Source organism: Lissotriton vulgaris, chromosome 2_1 (assembly GCF_964263255.1).
Source record: "Lissotriton vulgaris chromosome 2_1, aLisVul1.2, whole genome shotgun sequence".
Taxonomy (NCBI): domain Eukaryota; kingdom Metazoa; phylum Chordata; class Amphibia; order Caudata; family Salamandridae; genus Lissotriton; species Lissotriton vulgaris.
The window spans coordinates 48,154,640-48,177,282 of NC_141687.1; the positions used below are offsets into that span (position 1 = coordinate 48,154,640).

The 22,643-nt window shown below is 54.0% G+C and overlaps 1 protein-coding gene across 1 annotated transcript in view; it reads left to right on the forward strand.

Annotated features, from left to right (window-relative positions):
* Positions 1 to 22,643, forward strand: part of NHEJ1 (non-homologous end joining factor 1) — a 1,360,764-nt gene that overhangs the window by 693,348 nt on the left and 644,773 nt on the right. The gene's annotated exons all lie outside the window — the stretch shown is intronic.

Here is a 22,643-nt window from a genome sequence, read left to right on the forward strand (position 1 = left end):
CTCTTAACGAAACCATGACTTGGGGATCCCACCAGAGTAGGGCTAACCTCAAACTTATCCAAACCACTGGAGGTATCGCCCGTATGATGACCGGTTCAACATACCGTCCATTGGGGGCACTAATCCAGATATACAAGGCCCAGGCTAGGGGAGCGATTATGTATGGGGCAGAACTGTGGGGTCGCACACCTTGCCGGAGTCTGTCACTAACGGAAAACAAGTTTATAAGACAGATAGCCGCACTGCCGACCAGCACTCCGCTTCTCCCCTTGAGGCTTGACTTGGGTTTACGACCGTTAGCAGATGAAATAAGCCTGAGACCAATAGCCTTTTGGCGCAGGCTGTGGAGCAGCAATGACCTTGCTGAATACAGGGCGGAACTGGTCGAACTTCTGAATCACCCAAAAGCGCTCAATATCCCCTGGATCAAAAACATCCAAGTCACTTGCATGGAATTAGGGCTCCCTGACTTATGGACTGAGCCGGCGAATGCCGCACTAAACATCTCCAAAAGGTCCCTGGCTAACGTATATCACGAACACAAATTCGCCAGGGCCCAAGCTACCCAGGAAGAAGGGTCCTTATCCTCCGTATTTCTGCAAAGCAAGGATCTGTATAGGTTTGAGAAGGTACTGGATCCTATTTCCCCTGTACTTGCCAGAAAGCTGTTTCTCCAATGGAGATACGGCACACTGCCCTTCCGGTCCTTTACAAGCGCCTGGTCATCGGCTCCCACCACAAAACAGTGTCCGGTTTGTGATGCAACGGAGGAAACCGACTTGCATGTGGCTTTTTTCTGCCCAGCCTACAAGGTAGCAAGAAAATACTGGCTTCTCCCGTTGATAAGGAATATGGGCTGCAGGAAATACGCACCTATGTATAGGATTTTAAAATCTGATATTTCTGGCCCAACTGTTTTTGCTTTAACAAAATTTCTAACCAATGTTGGGCATACGCGTAACCGCATTTTAAAGGTGTTGGGTCCCTCTTAAAAAATTTTTAGATGCATAGTTTGTACAGCATTTTTTAGCACATGCATTCCAATGGTTTTTATCTGTTCACGAAATGATTATCTGTGATTGTATATGTGTATTGTGTATCTTTTATGGCCAAATGGCCGAAATAAAGATTGGAAATGAAATATCCAGGTGACTAGGTGTGACCTTGGGCCCATTTGTAGAATTGCGTGGAGGACCGGGTGTGTTGGGGGTTCTGTATCAAATGTGTGTGCCATTGTTTGCGGCTGTCATCTAGGAGCTGCCTGTGCAACAGGAACTGTCCCCTGGGGAGGTCAAAGTCATTCATGAGTGCCTCAAATGTCTGCAGTTGTCCGTTAAAATATAGATCCCCTGTGTCCGTCAGGGCTTGTTTGGACCATATGTGTAACATTCTCTCCGTCTAGTGTGTGCGGCCTTTGGGAAGCCCTACCAGCGGCAGGAGAGGGGAGTACGGAGGTGCCGCATGGTGCATTCTGTGGATGCATGCGAGACAGGCGCGCGCTGTCATAAGTTGGAGTGGCTTGGTTGGGGGCGGCGCAGCACTTGGCAGCAGCATGCGATGTATTGTGGGGGTTTGATGTTGTACAGCCGTAGTGATCAGTTCCCTCTGCGCCCGGCCCGCTGTCCAACGGGACACCCATTGCAATTGGGCGGCCAGGAAGTAAGCCATGAAGGATTGTTCGAGATGCAGCTGCAATTTTACAAGGGCGATATGCCTACGGCCAGAGCCCCAGATGAGGGTCCCCAGCAGGGTATCTAGTTTGCTGAAAAACAAGCGGGGAAACCACTGGGATGCTGAAAAAGAGATATAGGAGTTTTGGGACTAGGATCATTTTTGCGATCTTCCCGTGTGACTGCCAGTGAGAGATCTTTCCAAAAGTATATGGAGGATCTGATGCCCGCCATCAGTTTAGGGTAGTTGCCCTCGTAGATGTCCTGCGGTGTATGATATAGTCAAACTCCTAGGTATCGTACCGCCTGGGGGCTCCATGAGGGGTTAACGTTGTCCAGTCTCAGCCGGCACTGGGGTTTGGCCTGTACCAAGGGATATATGGTGGACTTGGACCAGTTGACTCTGAGTCCAGCCACTTCTTCAAAATCTTGTAGAATGCGTAGTATAGGGGAGAGGTCTGCTGCAATATCTTGGACGTAAATGAGAGTACAACATTGGCGTACAGTGACACAGCATGGGTGGAGTTGGCGATACGGATTCCCCACTCCTCGCCTGCTGCACGAAGGTGGATTGCCAGAGGCTCCACTGCCATGGCGAAAAGTAGGGGGGAGATTGGGCAGCCTTGCCGGGTACCTCGGTGGACCGAAAAAGGGGCGGAGATGAGGGGGCCTATTCGCGCTCTGACGGTGGGCGTGGAGTAGATGAGCCTAGTATAAGCTTGGAGGCAGGGTCCTACTCCCATGTGTTGTAGGACCCGAAATAAGTATGCCCATGAGAGGGTATCAAAGGCTTTTTCCAGATCCAGGACCAGACACGCCGCTCGGGGGAAGCGGTCATGGATCTGGTCCTGTACGTGGAACAGCTGCCGGATAGTATAAGAGGTATTTCTACCCGGCACAAATCCATTTTGATCCGGGTGGATCAGTTGCGGAAGGATAGTGGCGTATCTATCCGCCAGGATTTTCTGTAGCTTTTAAAGTCCGCAGGTAATAGGGCTATGGGCCGACAAGAGCCCAGTTAGTGGGGATCCCTGTCCGGTTTGGGAAGGGACACTATTACTGATTTGCACATGGATTGGGGTAAGGCGCCCTCGTAAAGGGCCGCTTGGAACTGCCTCTCTAGTTGGGGGACCAATTGGTATGCAAAGGTGCGATAAAATTCTAGTGGAAGGCTATCTAAACCGGGGGCCTTGCGGGTAGCTAATGCCTTCATGGCATGTCTGATTTCCGTCACTCGGATGGGGTAGTCGAGGTCTATCTGGGGCAGTTGGTGTCGATTCAGAAAATGGGAAAGGACCTCCACAGGTATCTGTGCGGGGCTAGCGTATAGTAATGTGTAATGTTCTTGAAAGGCGTGCAGGATTGAGTCCTGGGAGTATAATAGACTATCTCCAGTACTGCGGATGGTCGTGATTGGCAGGAGGGTCGAATCGCCAATAACGTGCCTACTCTGTCACCCTCTTTTTGAGCACGGCCCGCATATGCTGCAAAGTTATACTCGCGCAAGCTCGCTAACGACTCTTCATATGCTGGTTTGGGGTCAGCAATGTGGGCCGGCGTGGCTTTGTCTGGGTCGGTCTCTTTTGTAAGAACGGCCAGTGTTTGCTCTGCGCTTTTTGATGTCTCGCTCCAAGACTTGATGGACTCCCGTGATGTAACGAATACATATGCCTCGTATAACTACTTTAAAGGCGTCCCACTCTTTCGCACCTTTGGTGGCTGTGTCAGTGTTCTCTTGGAAGTAGTGGAGGATGTGGTCCGTCTGAGGTTGTTTGAAAACCGGGTAGTCGAGAAAGTCCCTGGGGAGGCACCATGTAGGGACAGGGGGGTGTTGTCGGCGCCATCGGATCGTCATGGTCCGGTATGGTTCTGCCTAAGTAGTCCGTGTCTGAAATGAGAGGCAGGATAGTGGGGGAGCAAAGGAAGCAGTCTAGGCGCACTCTGAGGTCATGGGGCACTGAGTGGAACGAGTAGATTCTGGTGGCAGGGTTCCGAGTTTGCCAGGCATCTGTGAGGGAACAGTGGTGTGCCCATGTTGTGAATCGCTTTGCCTGTGCTGCAATGGGGGACCCCGGATGGTGGGGGGTTGGATCTATCCAGTGTTATGTTTTGTACACAGGTGTAGTCCCCTCCTATGATCCAGGAGATTTGTGTGTATGTGCTCAATAGGAGGGAGAGTGTGTCTCAGAATTTGCTTTGGTCTACGTTGGGTCCATATATACTCCCCAATAGCACTGCTTGACAATCCAGTCATCCCTGCAAGAGAACGTATCGGCCGTCTGGGTCTATGGCATGGGACTGTTCCTGGAATGGAACGCCGGGACGTACCCATATAAGGGTGCCTCGAGCAAAGGCTGAATACGTAGTGGCACATAAGATTCCCCTCCACCACTTACGCAGCTTTGCCACTTCTCCTGTCGTGAGGTGAGTCTCTTGCAAGGACACAATTTGCGCGTGGTGGCGTTTGATGTAAGCATATACTGAGTATCGTTTACGCGCGGTGTGCATACCACGCACGTTCAATGTAAGGATGGTGCCGGTGTGTGCCATCGATATATGTGTATGGTATGTAGGGTTGAGGGGGCACTCGAACTCTCCTGAAAGTCTCAAGCTCTAATCTGTTCCTCCGATGTGCACACTACTCGGACATCTGTGCTGCTATTCATCGGCATATTGGCGGGGCCACAGTGCAGTATGGGATTGTTCAGTGGGAGGGGAAAACTAGGGTGGGGCAAAACACAGCCCCAATGCGGGGTACCTATTGTCAAAGGTGATACGTCCAAACTAGCTCTCGGTTGGCATGAGAGCATGGACATGTTGTGGGGGTGGCAGCCTATGTCTGCGAGGTAGATCAACGTGTGGGCTATGCGCGCAATTTCATGGCTGTTTGCTGGTCTGCTTGAGTATATAAAGGACTATTTAGGCCGAAGGTGGGTTCTTGTGCAAAGAGACTGCTTGTGTCGGCACACAGAAGGAATCTCCTCCCACCGGTACCTTCTTTATATTGCAAATGTCCATTTATATCCGGTCTTCAGCTGTTCGCGGTGTGACCGAGGGCAAGCCCACTGAGTCCATTCTAGATTGCATTATTTCGCTGTCTCCTTCCTCCTCTGATGTTAATAGGTGGGGAGCCCATTCAGTGTCCGTTGCAGGGGAGGTGGGGCTGATGCTCGCCACCACCTCAGGGCTTTACGTCTTTCCTGGACTATTTGTTCCAGGTGTGAGGACCCCAGGGTGCGTGGGAGCGATTTGGAGGTGCCCTGTCGGTTGCGACGCCATGAGAGCTGTCTTCTGGGGCCCACTGTCCCAGTGTGTTGCTCCTGGGTGCGCTCTGTACGATGGCCTTTGGTACAGTTCTGGTCCATCCAGTCATGCGCCTCCTCCAAGGTCATCAAGAAGTGGGTGGTGCCATCATGTATGACTTTAAGGCGGCAGGGGAATAGCAGGGGGTATTGCATCTTTTCTGCTCGTAGGCACCGTTTCACTTCCAGGAAAGACGACCTTTGATGCTGGACCGCTCGGGAATAGTCGGGGAAGAGCATGATGGTTTTGTTCTCTACCCGGAGCGGTCCAGTCTGACGGGTGCTCGTAGCACCGCATCACGGTCTCTGAAGTGTAGGAATTTTGCCAGCATTGGGCGTGGCGGGGCTCCCAGCTGGGGGCGGCGTGCTGGGACACGGTGGGACCGTTCCATGGAGAAGAACGATGTCCGCTCTGCGTCGAGAGTGAATGACTTGGTCCAGATCTCCAGGTATTCCACTACGTCCGCCCTTTCGATTTCTTCTGGTAAGCCAAGAACGCTTATATTGCAGCGTCTCGAACGCCCTTCCAAGTCGTCGATTTGTTCTTCCATGGTGGACATGCCGCCTATCAGCATTTGTATCGAGTCTTGGTGAGTCTGCACCATGGGTTGGATGGAGGTGACTGCTTTTTCTTTATCGGAGACCTTGTCAGATAGTTTTTGGTGGTCATCGCGGAGGAGGCTAATGTCCGTCGGTAGGGTGCCAAGTTGTTGCTCCATGGATAGCCTTGATTGTTCTATTGCCGCTAGAACCCTGTTTAATTTGGCCGAGAGGGAGATGTCCATTGTTGTTACATCGTCTTTAGGGGTGCCAGTGGAGTGATTATTGAGGTAGCCCCTTGGGCCGTCGTCGCTGGTCTAGGCTTGCCCATTCCGTCAGCTGGGACCGCGTGAGCGCAGTGGGTGTTGGCGTCTGGGCGAAGTGCTGGCTTGACTGACGTTGAGTCTCCTGGCGATGTGACTAGTTGGTGGCTTTTGTCAGTAAAAGTATCTCAGGAAGGAGACAGGATTTGGGTAGGTCCTTGGATTCCGGGTGTGCCAAGGGGTGAGCGTTGCTCAGGAGGCAGCTGGAGTGGGTGCTTAGCAGGCTGCTGGGGTAGACCCCTATGTCAAGCAGTAACGTTTGGTCTAGCTCAGCGTAATCTATTGTGTTTGGCGCCTGTCTGTGGACTACTGCTGCCTGGGCAGTGGAGAAGCTCTCAATGTTCCCTCGCCTGCTGCTTCGCTGCTTGCGAATTACCAGCCGTCGGTTGTGGCTGCATCATATGTAGGTGGGAAACATTCATTGGGCTGTTTCAATGTAGGAATTCGGCTGTATCCCCCTGCCCTGGTGGGGGCCCAGCAGGCGGCACTATCTGCAATCGTGGGCTGGTGGGTCCCAAGTACAAGCCAGGCTGACGCTTGCCTTGGCTATCTGTCTGACCTGCGCAGCATTGGGAGTTACCAGTGTTTTCCAGTCTCGGGCTGATAGTCAGCCCCTCCTGACGTCGGGGGTGCTAGCACAGTCTCGATCACTGGGGGCTCGCTGCGGTACGCCGCTGCAAGTGCCGGTATCACCAGTTGTCGGCAGTCCTGCTCCGGTATGCTGCAGTAAATGGCAGTGCTCGGGTCAGTATTTTGCGCGCCTCACACTTCTCCCAAAGAGCTTTTGGGCAACCCACCCTGGTGAGGTCAGGCTGGTTCCTGCTGTGATGCAGATTGCGGGGACACCAGTTCTCATCAATCTTTAGGCACTGGCGGGCGCTGGTGCGGGTGCTGGCTGTGGTCACAGGCGGGGGGTCTCAATGCGTGCCGCGCTGTGGTGTGTCTCTGCAGTATATGTCGCACAGAACCGCCATCTTGAAGTCCGGCAGGCCGCCTAACGGTCGCGGCCGACGGCGGTTTGTGCAGGGTGAGCAGGGCCTCCCGCCAGCCTTCCAACGCCGTCAAACCGGCTCACCTGGGCGTTGCTTGCAGTCCGGAGTCATATGAGGCAGGCTGCATGGATCCTCCGTCCAGCTCAGCAATCGAGGAGCTCTTATGGCAGGTTTGACTGGCAGCAGCACTTACGGGTACTCCATGCTCACCGGACCGCCACCGGTTCATTCAGGACGCTCTGCATCTGCGATGGCGTGCAGGCAGGGAGCCTCAGTCGCCTGCCGGGTGGAAGACCGGTAAGGCCTGGGTGATGGATGACGGTCACGCCGGGACTCTTGCTGCTAGTATGTAAGCATGCATCGCTGCTACGTTCTCAGGTCTATCGTTACCCCCTCCGGTGCCTGCGGCTCATCTAGTTTGCCTCTGGGGGTGTCAGGATTCCTTCACGGGGCTGCAGGAGTTCTGTAGGCCCACGGCGGTTCAGTCAACGTGGCTGGGTTTTACGGGTGAGACAGGTGCCATCTTATGCTCCGTGGTGCTCCCCTGCCGTGAAGCCGCATTATGGCCGCTGCAAGGCTGCACGGTCGTCGTAGGCGCTGGCATTGGATGCCTGGTATAGTCCGGTACCACTGGGTATTGATGGAGACCAGCTGGGCTACATGTAGTTGATCGAGGTGGAAGCCAGATCGCAGAGCTTCAGCAAGGCCCGTCCGTCATGGTGGCCGTCTTGGACATGCCCCCTTAACCCCACTTTTGATAGCAGCGTTACGCCATAATAGGTGCCCTTAAATGTATATGGTCATAAATTTCCAACAATTTGTAGGCTCTGTTCCATGCATAGGCTGAAGCAGTTCTAATCGGATTGGAAGAGTCCTTTCTGCCTGGGTACGAGATCTGTTTGCACATTGAGTCTGCATGTACGTTCAGGATATGCCTATCGATATGGGCCCACAGAGGGGTGGACCTAAGGGTCTACAGCATATAAATAGAGTGTGCCAACTAGTGTGCCAGCCAACATGTCTCAATATGTAGTAGGCCGAGACCCCTCTTTGACGTAGCAGCGTACAATTTGGATTTAGCTATTCTAGGTTTGTTGCCATTCCACACATATTATAAGATTTCTTTTTCCATACCCTCTGATAAGACTTTCGTACATTTTATTTATATTTTAGCACATCCCTTCCCCTTTATTTAAATGGTGGCTGTGGGGCCTTATTAGGCTCAGGAAGGGTGCCACGTGCCCCCCTCCCCTTATGTTCTATCAGTACTATCACCCGGGCCCTGTGAAAACTGTTTGGGCGGCCCTCTTTTGCTCCCAAACCAGTCATGCGCACTCTGCCCTTCTACATTGCAGCCTGCATGGGTAACATGCCCAGCCCACTAGCTCCTGTCTGGACGCCATCCCGACCAATCACAACTCTGCTTGCAGCATTGTGATTCGCTTAGGGGAGGGAACCGGGCTGCCGGCTTCCTGTTCCTGTCTGAGGCAGGAGAGCAGGAGAAGACGTGGAACCAGGCAGAAAGGTAAGTTTAATTAATTTTTTTTATTTCCCTGCGACACCCCGTGATCCTCTCCCACGACAACCCCCACACACCCCTCGCAACACACCCCACAAATCCTCCCCGCCTGAACTCCTTGCGCCCACTCCCCTTGCAAGTAATGCCGGCTGCTACTGGAATATGGGCTCCTTCAAATGAATAAACTGCATTGCTTTTGTACTCACCTGCTTGGATTTCCTTCATTACAGGTACATATACCTCTTGCAAGCTATTACATACCTCGGTGTTTGTTGTACGGGTCTCTTAAGTTAAACCTCTCAGACATTGAAGTACATACACCTCTTCCAAGATATTGCATACCTCAGAGTATGTACTACGGGTCTCTCAGGTTGTACCTCTCAGACATCGAAGTCCATGCACCTCTTCCAAGCTAATGCATACCTCCGAGTGTGTCGTACTGGTCTTTTAGGTTATACCTCTCCGACATTGAAACACATGTACCTCTTAAAAGCTATTTCATACCCCAGAGTGCATCGTAATGGTCTCTTAGGTTGTACCTCTCAGACATTGAAGCACACGTACCTCTTCCAAGCTATTTCATACCTCAGCATGTGTCGTACTGGTCTCCTAGGTTGTACCTCTCCGACATTGAAGAACATGTACCACTTCCAAGCTATTTCATACCTCAGAGTGTGTCGGACTGGTCTCTTAGGTTGTACCTCTCAGACATTGAAGAACATGTACCTCTTTCAAGCTATTTCATACCGCCTTCCTCGAAGCCAACAAATCCCTCGACTTCTCACAGTCTGGCTTCCGAGCCAAACACACCACTGAGACCGCCCTCATCGCAGCAACAGACGACATTCGAACTCTACTGGACAATGGAGACACAGTCGCCCTCATCCTCCTCGACCTCTCTGCAGCCTTCGACACAGTCTGCCACAGCACCCTTTTACAACGCCTCAGAAACATCGGAATACAAGGAAAAGCACTTGAATGGATCACCTCGTTCCTCACCGGAAGAACCCAGAGAGTCCGCCTTCCACCATTCAAGTCCGAGGCCACTGAAGTCATCTGTGGCGTACCACAAGGATCCTCACTCAGTCCCACCCTCTTCAACGTATACATGAGCCCCCTCGCGGCCATCGCCCGCCAACACAACCTCAACATCATCTCTTACGCGGATGACACTCAACTGATCCTTTCTCTCACCAATGACCCCAGCACCGCCAAAACTAACCTACACGAAGGAATGAAAGAAGTTGCCGAATGGATGAAACACAGCCGTCTGAAACTGAACTCAGATAAAACAGAAGTCCTCATCTTAGGTACATCCCCCTCTGCATGGGACGACTCTTGGTGGCCGGAAGCCCTTGGAAAAGCACCCATCCCGACAGACCACGCACGGAACCTAGGCGTTATCCTGGATTCTTCACTTTCAATGAACAGACAAGTCAGCGCCGTCTCCTCATCCTGCTTCAACATTCTTCGCATGCTCAAAAAAACATTTCGCTGGATCCCCACCGAAACAAGAAAAACAGTCACCCATTCTCTGGTCACGAGCCGACTGGACTACGGAAACACCCTCTACGCAGGTACTACCGCTAAACTCCAGAAAAAACTCCAACTAATCCAAAACGCCTCAGCCAGGCTCATATTAGACATCCCGCGTAACGAACACATCTCTGGTCACCTGAAAAACCTCCACTGGCTACCCGTCAATAAGAGGATCACTTTCCGACTTCTAACCCACGCACACAAATCACTCTACGATATCGGACCAGAATGCCTCAACTCACGACTGTCCTTCTACACCCCCTCCCGCCAACTACGTTCTTCCAGCCAAGCCCTCGCCACTGTACCTCGCATCAACAAGACCACCATGGGTGGTAGATCCTTCTCATACCTGGCAGCTAAAACATGGAACTCACTCTCCACTTACCTTCGCCTTACCCAGAACCACCTAGCATTCAGAAAGCAACTTAAAACGTGGATATTCGACAAGTAATCCTCCTCCCCTCCCTAAGCGCCTTGAGACCCTCTGGGTATGTAGTGCGCTATATAAATTCTCTGACTTGACTTGACTTGACTTGTACTGGTCTCCTAGGTTGTACCTCTCAGACATTGAAGAACATGTACCTCTTCCAAGCTATTTCATACCTCAGAGTGTGTCGAACGTGTCTCTTAGGTTGTACCTCTCAGACATTGAAGCACATGTACATCTTGTAAGCTATAGCACACTCCCTAGTATACCATACATGTGTCTCAGGTTGAAGTGCACTTGCGTCTGATAGCCTGATATGTACATATGTCTTTGAGACAGAGCACATGCACCCAGTCCCTAAAGTACCTACAAGCTTCATGAGCAGAATAATGCAGCAGCAAATTTTCAACCTGGAGTACTCTCTTTAAAATCCCTTAGAGATTAAGGCAAACACCACACCAGTTGAACCATCCAGATAAAGAATTTACCCAAATTAAGATGTGAAAGATGTGAGTCTCATACCTCTTATCCACGTGTATCAAAGTCCTTTTCAAAAGTTCAATGGAGCATGTCCAGGCTAGGGCTGTCCGTTGACAAGGACACTGGTGGGGCTGGCTTGCTGGAGCTCCATTCTTCATGCTTTACTCTTTGTTTCTCTTTATTACTTTAGTTTCTCCTTGTCCAAATCATAGGCAGTTCCTTTAAGACCAGAATTACGATTGAGTCCAAGTCTGGGTCATCGCCAAAAATTTGTTGTATCTTTCCAGACGTAGCCAAGTTGTATTTTAAGTATTTCTTTATTAAGTTAAAGTTGCAGGATGGTAATCTTGTACATTAGTCCATCAGCCTGGTGATCCTCATCCTCCAGCCCCACCAGGAACACCTGCCTGCTGCTCAGCCCATCTGAAACTGTCCCCACTCATCCACACAGGCACCCAAGCCTTCCAAGCATCACAGTCACACCAACATTCCACTCTCAACACTCGCACTGGCTGATGAGCGAGGATAGGTAACCAGGGATAGAAATGATAACATAAGCAGTCTTAGACCTGTCGGCCCTAGGGTGCTCTTTCCCGATTTTTTTCACCCTTGCCTCATTTTCCCCACTTTTTTTTTGTTGGCCTTAGGTCTCCGAGTACCTTCCCATTGCTAATCAATGCTAAGGTGCAGGTGCTCTCTTCCTCCAACATAGCTGCCACTGGCCCCTGCTACTGCAGCGTGGTCTTTAGTCGCACTCTAGTTGCCAGGAGCTGGCTGGAACCCTTAAACATTGTTGCCATACCAGCCTGCCTTGCCTGCCCAAAGCTATCCTAGGGAAGCTCCTGGAACCTTCTAGAATAGGGACAGAGTCTGCTTTTGCCGCCTTAGAGGGTGGTCACCTGACCTAGGGATATAAAGTTTTTAGTCAGTTGGGGCATCACTGACCTGGGGGACCCTACGCAGGAGACTTAGGCGGTAGGGCCTAGCCAGAAACATATACCACTGGGGGTGACAGGCTTTAGGCGCTGCCCACTAAGCTGTGTAAGGAACACTGAACTAGCCCACTGATCTGGTCCGGCGGGAGGGGAACCCAGGGACCACCTGAAGTGACCTGCTGAGGAATCCTGTCAGCAGCCTTCAACTCAACCCTCCCCTCCCCCCCCTCCACCTTCCAAGAATCTGTTATCTACCAAGGGCGCAGGAACCATCAAGCGCCAAGAAGAAACCTAACTGCCACAGGACTGCTGGAGATCAACCAGGTACTGGGCTGTGCCATCTCTGCCCCCACTGTCTGCACCTGTGCCCCCAGCGCTGTCCTGCCTCATCTCCCCTGCCAAAGCTGACCGTCCTACTTGCCCGGTGCCCTCCTGCTCTGCCCTCGAGAAGCGCCAGAGACTGACAGAACTGCGGGGCCCCTGAGAGCGCTGTAATCTGCCCCAGGCGCTAGCTCTACCGAGCGCTGGTCCAATTTGTGCCCCAGCACCGAGGCCCATGAGCGCTGTGTCCTGAGAAGCGCTGCGAAGTCACCGCACGCTACTGTTGAGGCGTCTGAACATTGCTGCCTGCCACAGCGTGGTGCCGCCCGACTGTTTTGCTCCTGAGGCGCTATCTGCCTGTTGTTGCGCTGTGCCCTAGAAGAGCTAGCAGGCCTACTCTCCGCCGCAGCCCTTGCTGTCCTGTCCGGGCTCCAGCCTGCCGATTGTGGCCGCAGCACGGCACCGAAGCGCGCCCGAGGCCGCCTGACTCTAATGTGGCCCCGGCTCTCCCCCGGTGGTGCCGCGCCGACTTCATCGCCACCCTCGGCAGCCCCCTGAGCCAGGAGAGGGCCGCCGCTTCTCGACGCTAGGCCGCGTTAGGCCTGAAGCCTGCCTCTGCCTCACGTGACTGTGGCGCGTTTTCTGCCCTGCCCCCGCCAGCGCCGTGCCCCCCGCAGGGTGCACTGCCATTGGCGGCTGCGGGCGCACCTTTGCCTAGACCTGCACGGATTGGTCCCCGGCCCCAGGAGCCATCAGGAGGCCCGGAGACTGTCCCTCATCAGAGCGGGGCCGCCACTGCTTCATCGGAGGTCCTGGGTAACCCCTACCAACTCCGGGCCCGGCCTGGGGGCGTCCATCACCGAGTGTGGGGGCCCCGAGGAGTGCCCAAGCCTCCCTACCGTCTGCGGCACACCGGAACCCTCCGAAAGGGGCAGATGAAGCCCGAAGTCTTAGGTAACCCCCGGAGAGGAGGGCTGAAGGTCGGAGAAGGCCTGAGTTCGCCCCTCTCCTGGGGAAGACTGTTGTTGGGCCCCGTTGGCCCCCAATTAGCCCCTGAACTGTCTGAACTGGGCAGTAGCCCTTAGTTACTGGACCAGAGCCCGAATTAGGCCGTGGGGGAACTGGAAGAGTTAACCCCTGGCTGGGGACTAGCGCATTACAGGCGACTGCTAGGCCCTGTTCCATGACAAGATTATTCTGGCCTGATTCTTAATGACCTGTTTACTTCTGAATGGTTAAATGTTTGCCTTACATAAGGAGCTGATTATTTCTTGCCTAATGAGATGTTGCCTGATCCATAATGAAATGGTTTTTCCTGATGAAATGTTCTTCTTGATTGAGGAGATGTGTACCCTGGTCTGAGGAAGTGTTGATTCTTACGACTTCTAATTATTGAATCGTGTACTCCAGCCTCATGAAATGTTATGCTCCGGTTTAATGATATGCTGATTCCTGACACGATGGAATGTTATTGCCAAAGTAATGAAATGTTACTCCTTTGATGAAATGCTTTGATGGACCAGAGATCCAGTGATTATTGAGTAACCTGCTTCTGATCTTAGATAAAACTTAGTGATTTGAATCTAACTTACTGGTGTGGTCTCAGTCATTGTGTGTGCTCCCTGTCTCGGTGGATGTGTGTGCTGTGTGGTCACTTTAAACCTAAGCTTTCGGGTGCTTACCTACTTGGGCCAAGCTACCCCCGGGGAACTGGTGACCCCATTTCCTACATTTGGTGACGAGCGGTGGGATCAGGAACTGTGGCTATACAGCACCCTCCAGTGAGACAGAGTGCGCCGCAATCAGACTAGACACCTATTGTGCATGCAAGCCTAATCAATTGACCCCCCCACTGTCTAACCTGAGTGTGTACAGTCCTGTTTTGACCCAATACAGCTACCTACGTCCTAGTGATTCTCCCTTTGAGTATCTGGGTCCCCACCTGTCAAAATGGAGTTCCAGCTAGCCGATCTGGAAGAGTATACCATGGTGCAGCTGAGGGAATTTTGTCAGGGGGTGGAGGTGCCGGTTGGGCGGAGAGCCGCGAAGGAGGAGCTCCGTACCGCCTTGAGGGCATGGGTAAGGGCCCACCCAGAGGGGAGAGGGGAGAGGGAACAGGAGGGGCAGGGCACACAACAGGAGGTGGGTGATCCAGAAGAACTAGACCTACTAAACATAGATGTGAGTGAAAATGTGTTGCCAGGAAGACGTTCCAGGACAGGCAGTAGTGGGTCTAGAAGGAGTACGTCGTCACAGGAATATGAGGACCAGAGGGAGGAGAGGCAATTGAAATGAGAGCTTGCCAAGCTAGAGCATGAGAGGGAGAGAGAAAGGGAAGATAAAAAGTTTGCATTGGAAGAGAAGAAGCTGACGCACGAGCTTCAGCTGAAGGAGTTGGAGCTGAGAGCATTGCAATCTAGTGCGCCAGGAAGTCCTAATGGTGGCAGCGTACCAGGGGCTCAACACGAGCCTAAGTTTTGGTTATCCAAAGAGGTGATAGCGAGTTACACTTAGGGGGATGACATCGCCAAGTGGTTGGAGGCGTATGAGGTGGCCTTGACAGCACATGGGGTGCCTGAGAGCTACTGGGGAGGTGGCCTGTACCGATACATACCCCCCAATGTCAAGGACACCCTCCTGTACCTAGGTAAGGCGGACCAATTTAGATATCCCCTCATGAAGGAGGCGCTACTTAAAACGTTTGGCCTCAACCCAGAAAGGTATTGCCAGAAGTTCCGTGGCAGCCATAAGCTGTCCGCACAGAATTGGGTAGACTTTTTCGAATATGCCCGTAAGGCTCCGGATGGTTGGGTGCATGGCAGCGAAGTGCATGATTATGAGGGCCTGTACAACTTATTTATGAAAGAGCACCTCTTGGATAAATGTTTTCCGGAGCTGCGCCAATATCTGGTGGACCGCAAGCTGACTGATCCCCCTGAGCTTGCGGAGGAGGCGTATACTTGGGTCAGCACCCGGGAGAGATGGCCCGAAAGGCGGACAGGGTTTCCCCCAGAAGAACTAGGGGGGAGATAAAAAGGAGTTCTCACGAGGCCCACAAAACAGACAGTTTGGGAGAGGAGTTGGTACCCCACCTCAGTCCAGTTCCTCAAAGCCCACTTACCCTGACAAGAGTCAGCAGCCAAGAACTGTCCGGTGCTACGAATGCGGGGAGGTTGGACACTACAAGGGGGATCCCCAGTGTCACAAGAGACCCCTAACCCCCACAGGAGGCAAGAGTCCCTGGGTGGCTAGTGTAGCGCTTGGGATGGAGCTGCCCGTAGATAGGGAAGGGGAGTGGACAGGCCTGACCCTGGTTTCACTCTGGGACAGAGAGATGGTCCCAGTAACGTCCTTACCATCGAACACTGCTAAGTACCAGCAGAGGGTGAAGGTTAACGGGGAGGAGGTGGAGGCTCTGAAGGACACAGGTGCCAGCATGACCACCGTAGTGAGGCGGCTGGTGTCCCCTGAGCAAGTGGTACCCGATGTGTACCATCTGGCCGTGTAGGCTGACAGCAGTCTGAGCTACTATCCCGTGGCTCAGGTTCCTTTTGAGTGGGGTGGAGTGAAAGGCCCGTTGAGAGTTGCTATAAGCCCTGTCTTGCCTTTGGACTGTCTGCTAGGAAACGACCTGGAACATACCGCCTGGAATGAAGTGGAGTTTAAGGCCCATACTGAGATGCTGGGGTTACCAGGATGGACTTGCGTGGTCACGAGTTCCATGGCTGCCTGGCAAAGAACGCAACCCGGGTTGGAGCCTGACACTATGGCCCAACCCAATGCCGGTCCAGAGGAGAATGGAGTGGAAGACACACCCCGTGTGATGGATGGGGAGCCCAGGGAGGTAACCCCGGAGTCTGCGGAGGTGGAGGTTGTTCCTGTGGGGGACTTGCCGACCCTTGCCGAGTGGCATGTGGAAGGAGGGCCTATCCGGGAGGAATTCTGTCGGGCGCAGAAAGAGTGCCCCACGCTTGAAGGCATGCGGCGGCAGGCCGAAGCCCAAGCGGTCAACCAAGAGACCGGCAGTTATCATGTGTACTGGGAGGACGGCCTCCTCTACAGTGAGCCTAAGGTTCTGGTGCATGGATCCTCGAGGGCCTTAGTGGTCCCCCAATGCTACCGGGCCTTCTTATTGGAACTGGCGCATGAAATACCTTTGGCTGGACACCGGGGCCAGGAAAAAACCTTTGCGCGGTTTGTCCCGCATTTTTATTGGCCCTGGAGGAGAGTTGCCGCTGCCACCTACTGCAAGACCTGCAAGACTTGCCAGGCAAGTGGCAAGACTGGGACTAAGGTGAAGGTCCCTTTGGAACTGCTCCCGGTGGTCGGGACCCCTTTTGAGCGGGTCGGAATTGACATTGTTGGGCCGTTGGACCCTCCGACCTCTGCGGGACACCGGTTTCAATTTTGTGTTAGTGGACCACGCCACTCGGTACCCGGAGGCTATTCCTCTGAGGACCGTCACTGCACCTGTGGTGGCGCGGGCCCTGATGGGGATATTTGCCCGAGTGGGATTCCCCAAGGTCGCGGTGTCAGATAGGGGCACGAACTTCCTTTCGGCCTACATGCAGGCCATGTGGAAGGAGTGCGGGGTGACCTACCGGTTCTCCACTCCTTACCTTCCCCAGGCTAACGGGTTCGTAGAGCGCTTGAACAAGACCTTGAAGGGGATACCGCGAGGTACCACAGAAGGGAGTCTGGTTCAGCCCCTTTGAGCTGCTCTATGGCCACCCAGTTAAGGGGCCCTCAGCCTTGTCAAGGAGGGGTGGGAGAAGACTTCGAAGAAGCTTCCCCGTGATGTCATCAGCTACATGCTGGCATTCCGCAGCCAGATGGCCAAGCTGTGAAAGGAAGCCTCCGACAACCTGGAGGCTAGCCAAGCCGTCATGAAGGAGTGGTATGACTGCAAAGCTCGGACGGTGGAGTTGGACGCTGGACAGAAGGTGTGGGTCATGGAGCCTGGGGAGCTTAGTGCCCTCAAAGGACCAGTGGACTGGTCCGTACAAGATTGTGGAGCATTGAGGCCAGACCACCTATGTCGTTTATTTGAAGACCCCCGACAGCCCCATCGGGTGCTCCACGTCAACCGCCTGAAGCCGCACCATGAGCGATCTGAGCATGCTCTCCTCATGGTGACGGATGGGAGCGAGGAGAAGGAGAGTGAGCCTCTTCCTGAACTTCTGGCAGACCAGGAGAAGGATGGATCGGTGGAGGGAGTGGTCCTCTCCCCATCCTTGACCCCAGTGCAACAGTGGGACTCCCGCCAGGTGTTGGAGCAGTACGCCTCGTTGTTCTCCATGATGTGGACACAGGGGACCGTCCGCCTGTAAAAACCAAGTCTTACCGACTGTCCGATAAAGTTAAGAACAGCATCCAGGGTGAGGTGGCCAAAATGCTGGAGCTGGGGGTGATTGAACCTTCCAGCAGCCCTTGGGCTAGTCCAGTTGTGTTGGTGCCGAAAGCGGCCCCACCGGGCACCACAGCAGAACTTCAGTTCTGTGTGGACTATCGGGGATTGAACTCTGTCACCAAGACAGACGCTCACCCGATCCTACGGGCAGGTGAGCTGATTGACCGGCTAGAAGCAGCCCGGTACCTCAGCACCATTGACTTGACATCAGGGTACTGGCAGATTGCCATGGCCGACGGAGGAAAGGAGAGAACCGCGTTCTCCATCCCCGAGGGTCACTTTCAATTCAGAGTGATGCCCTTCGGGCTCAAAAATGCTCCGGCCACTTTCCAGCGGTTGGTGAACCAGGTGCTGTCTGGCCTGGAGTCCTTCTCAGCGGCGTACCTGGATGACATAGCGATCTTCAGTAGCACCTCGGAGGACCATTTGCAGCATCTCCAGGAGGTGCTACAGGATCTGCAACGTGCTGGCCTGACCATCAAGGCTAGCAAGTGCCAGATTAGACAGGGATCTGTCGTCTAACTGGGACACCTGGTGGGCGGGGGTAAGGTGCAACCCCTCCAGGCCAAATGGCCTGGGAGCCCCCCAAAACCCAAACTGAGGTCTGAGCTTTTCTCGGCCTCACTGGATATTACCGCCGGTTTGTCAAGGGGTATGGTACCATTGTAGCCCCCTTGACTGAGTTAACGTCCAGGAAGCAGCCATGAAGAGTAATTTGGACGGCTCCTTGCCAGGAGGCATTCGATACACTGAAGCGCGCGATGTGCACCGCTCTGGTGCTTGCAGCACCTGACTTCACGAAAGAGTTCATCGTGCAGACGGACGCCTCTGAGCACGGCACAGGCGCTGTGCTTTCGCAACTCAACAACGACAGCCATTACCAACCTGTGGCCTTTATCTCCCGAAGACTCTTCCCTCGGGAACGACGATGGAGTACCATCGAGTGAGATGCCTTCGCTGTGGTCTGGGCCTTGTTGAGTCCATACCGTTTTGGCTCTCACTTTCTGATTCAAACCGACCACCGACCCCTTTGCTGGCTCATGCAGATGAGAGGTGAAAATCCCAAGTTGCTAAGGTGGTCCATTTCCCTACAGGGGATTGACTTTAGGATGGAACATCGGCCCGAGTTGACCACGCCAATGCTGACGGTCTCTCCCGTTTTTTTCGCCTTAGTGACGAGAACTCCCTAGAGGTTGGGTAGCTCTCCCCACTTTCGGCTGGGGGGACGCATGTTAGACCTGTCAGGCCTAGGGTGGTCTTTCCCTAATTTTTTTCGCCCTTGCCTCATTTTTCCCACCTTCTTTTTTTTGTTGGCCTTAGGTCTCCGAGCCCCTTCCTATTGCTAACCAATGCTCAGGTGCAGGTGCTCTCTACTTCAAACATGGCTTGCCATAGGCCCCTGCTACTGCAGCGTGGTCTTTTTGAGTAGCACCCTAGTTGCCAGGAGCTGGCTGGAACCCTTAAACATTGTTGCAATACCAGCCTGCCTTGCCTGCCCAAAGCTATCCTAGGGAAGCTCCTGGAACTTTCTAGAATAGGGGCGGGGTCTACTTTTGCCGCCTTAGTGTGGTCACCTGACCTGGGCATTAATAAAGAAAGGAGGGAAAGTTTTTAGTCAGTTGGGGCATCACTGACCTGGGGGACCCTACGCAGGAGACTTGGGCGGTAGGGCCTAGTCAGAAACCTATACCACTGGGGGTGACAGGGTTTAGGCGCTGCCCACCAAGCGGTGTGAGGAACACTGAACTAGCCCACTGATCTGGCCCGGCGGGAGGGGAACCCAGGGACCATCTGCAGTGACCTGCTGAGGAATCCTGTCAGCAGCCTTTAACAAACCCCCCCCCCCCCCACCCCCCTCAAGAAACCAAGAATCTGTTATCTACCAAGGGCGCAGGAACCATCAAGCGCCAAGAAAAAACCTAACTGCCACAGGACTACTTGGGATCAACCAGGTACTGGGCTATGCCATCTCTGCCCCCACTGTCTGAACCTGTGCCCCCAGCGCTGTCCTGCCTCATCTCCCCTGCCAAAGCAGTCCGTCCTACTTGCCAAGCGCTCTCCTGCTCTCCCCTCGAGAAGCGCCAGAGACTGCCAGAACTGCGGGTCCCTGAGAGCGCTGTAATCTGCCCAAGGCGCTAGCTCTACCGAGCGCTGGTCCAATTTGTGCCCCAGCGCCGAGTTCTATGAGCGCTGTGTCCTGAGAAGCGCTGCGAAGTCACCACGCACTACTGTTGAGGTCTCTGAACATTGCTGCCTGCCACAGTGCGGTGCCGCCCGAATGTTGTGCTCCTGAGGCGCTATCTGCCTCTCGTCGCGCTGTACCCTAGAAGCCATAGTAGGCCTACTCACCGCCGCAGCCCTTGCTGTCCTGTCCGGACTTCATCGCCCCCTCGGCGGCCCCCTGAGCCAGGAAGGGGCCACCGCTTATCGACGCTAGGCCACGTTAGGCCTGAAGCCTCCCCGCCCCCGCCCCCGCCAGAGCCTCGCCCCCCGCAGGCCGCACTGCCATTGGCGGCTGCGGGCGTGCCTTTGCCTAGACCTTCACGGATTGGTCCCCGCCCCAGGAGCCATCAGAAGACCCGGGGACGGTCCCTCGTCAGAGCGGGGCCGCCACTGCTTCCTCGGAGGCCCCGATAACTCCTACCAACACCGGGCCCGGCCTGGGGGCGTCCATCACCGAGTGGGGGTGCTCCAGGGAGTGCCCAAACCCCCCTACCATCTGCGGCACACCGGAACCCTCCGAAAGGGACCGAGGAGGCCCGAAGTCTAAGGTAACCCCCGGGGAGGAGGGCGGAAGGTCAGAGAAGGCCCGAGTTTGCCCCTCCTTTGGGGAAGACTGTTGTTGGGCCCCGTTTGCCCTCAATTAACCCCTGAGCTGTCTGAACTGGGCAGTAGCCCTTAGTTACTGGACCAGAGCCAGATTTAGGCCTTGGGGGAACTTAAAGAGTTAATCCCTGGCTAGGGACTAGCTCATTACAGGCGACTGCTAGGCCCTGTTCCATGATAAGATTATTCTGGCCTGATTCTTAATGACCTGTTTACTCCTGGCCCATATGGTGCCTCACTGCATCTTTTGGCAGACCCTTGCAAAGGCCATATTCTATCCTCACTGCATGGCAGGCGCCCACCATGTCTAGCCGGTTCCTGATTGCACTGCGTGGCAGGCGCCCACCATGTCTAGCCGGTCCTGATTGCACTGCGTGGCAGGCGCTGGGTGCCAATGTCTAGCTGGTTCCTGATTGCACTGTGTGGCAGCCGTCCACCAAGTGTATCCGGTTCCTGATTGCACTGCGTGGCAGGCGCCCACCATGTCTAGCCGGTTACTGATTGCACTGCGTGGCAGGCGCCCACCATGTCTAGCTGGTTACTGATTGCACTGCATGGCAGGCGCCCACCATATCTAGCCGGTTCCTGATTGCACTGGTAGCAGGCGCCCACCATGTCTAGCTGGTTCCTGATTGCACTGCGTGGCAGGCGCCCACCGTGTCTAGCTAGTTCCTGATTGCACTGCGTGGCAGGCGCCCACCATGTGTATCCGGTTCCTGGTTGCACTGCGTGGCAGGTGCCCACCATCTCTAGCCGGTGCCTGGTTGCACTGCTTGGCAGGCACCCACCATGTGTAGCCGGTGCCTGGTTGCACTGCTTGGCAGGCACCCACCATGCCTTGCCAGTTCCTGATTACACTGCATGGCAGGCGCCCACCATGTCTAGCCGGTTCCTGATTGCACTGCATGGCAGGCGCCCACCATGGCTAGCCGTTTCCTGATTGCACAGCGTGGCAGGCGTCCAACGTGTCTAGCCGGTTTCTGATTGCACTGCGTGGCAGGCGCTCACCGTGTAGAAAAATCAGATTTTCTCTAATTATCATCAATCACTGCTTGGCGTTAGTCGCCTCTAATCCACTCGATTATTAGCTAATAAAAAAAGAGGCAGGTGCTGGAAAAACTGGAAAGCGATGAACAGGTTTATTTCTCCGGAGCAGAACACTTCAATTCGGACAAACGAAATGTCTTCTCGAGGTGCTCTAACTGTACCTCTGTAGCATAGCCTTTTATACACAACTTCGACTCTTTATTGCAGGGTAATACATTCCTCACAGTAGTTTATTACAACCTCGGAATCCCCGCTTCCAACTTGTTCCCACACATACCCACCAGCAAATGTCTCCCACCCTGGTCTCAGCAGATGATTGTTATCGCGTAGCTGGGCATTCCGGCAGGGTCTGAAGTATGCGGAATTGTTCAGATCTAAGAGGCTTGTGTCATTGATTAATTCTGACCCCTTTGATGGGGAACGAGTTCCTACTGTACGGGGGTAATAAACTGTATCCGCAGGGGCTGGGTTTTGCCTGGGACCGGATCGAATAGCCAGGTGCAGAGGAGGAGGTTATCGATGGGCCTGTTCGTGCGAGGGGGATGAAAGGGCATGGGCGTTAGGCACCGGAAGTGGCTCCGGGGCTGGGTCGTGCTGAGGATGCTTCATGACTCTAGCATGTGTGTTTGGGGGTTGGCAGAGTGCGGGGGATGACTGCGAGGTCAGGGTGACGCGCTGGTGATCGGCAACGCACGAAATGGCAGCGGTATCTAAAATGGGTGCCGCTTACGTGCATACGATGGCTCTTGTTAGGCAAGATGGCCCCAGCGATGTTCACGTCTGTCGATTATATTTTAACAACCGTGTCTAGCCGGTTCCTGATTGCACTGCGTGGTAGGCGCCCAACATGTCTAGTCGGTTCCCGATTGCACTGCGTGGCAGGCACCCACCATGTCTAGCCAGTTCCTGATTGCCCTGTGTGGCAGGCGCCCAAGATATCTAGCTGCTTGGAAGGCACCCACCATGCTTTGCCGGTTCCTGATTGCACTGTGTGGCAGGCGCCCACATTGTCTAGCCGAGTCCTGATTGCACTGTGTGGCAGGCACTGTTAGAAATGGGATTTCCGGTTGGCTAAGGCTTGCGCCAGAGCCAGGCAGAAACCACCATTTCCAAGGTAGGGTAAGGAAGTCACCCGCCAAGACAACTCCTGCTCACCCCCTTAGTAGCTTGGCACGAGCAGTCCGGCCTATCTCGGAGGCATGTGTAAAACATTTGTGCACGCACCCACCAGCAACAACCTCCAGGGCCCCCCACAAAAGGAACTCCACACAAGGTATATATGAAAATAGCCTTTGTAATAAAAAGAACACAT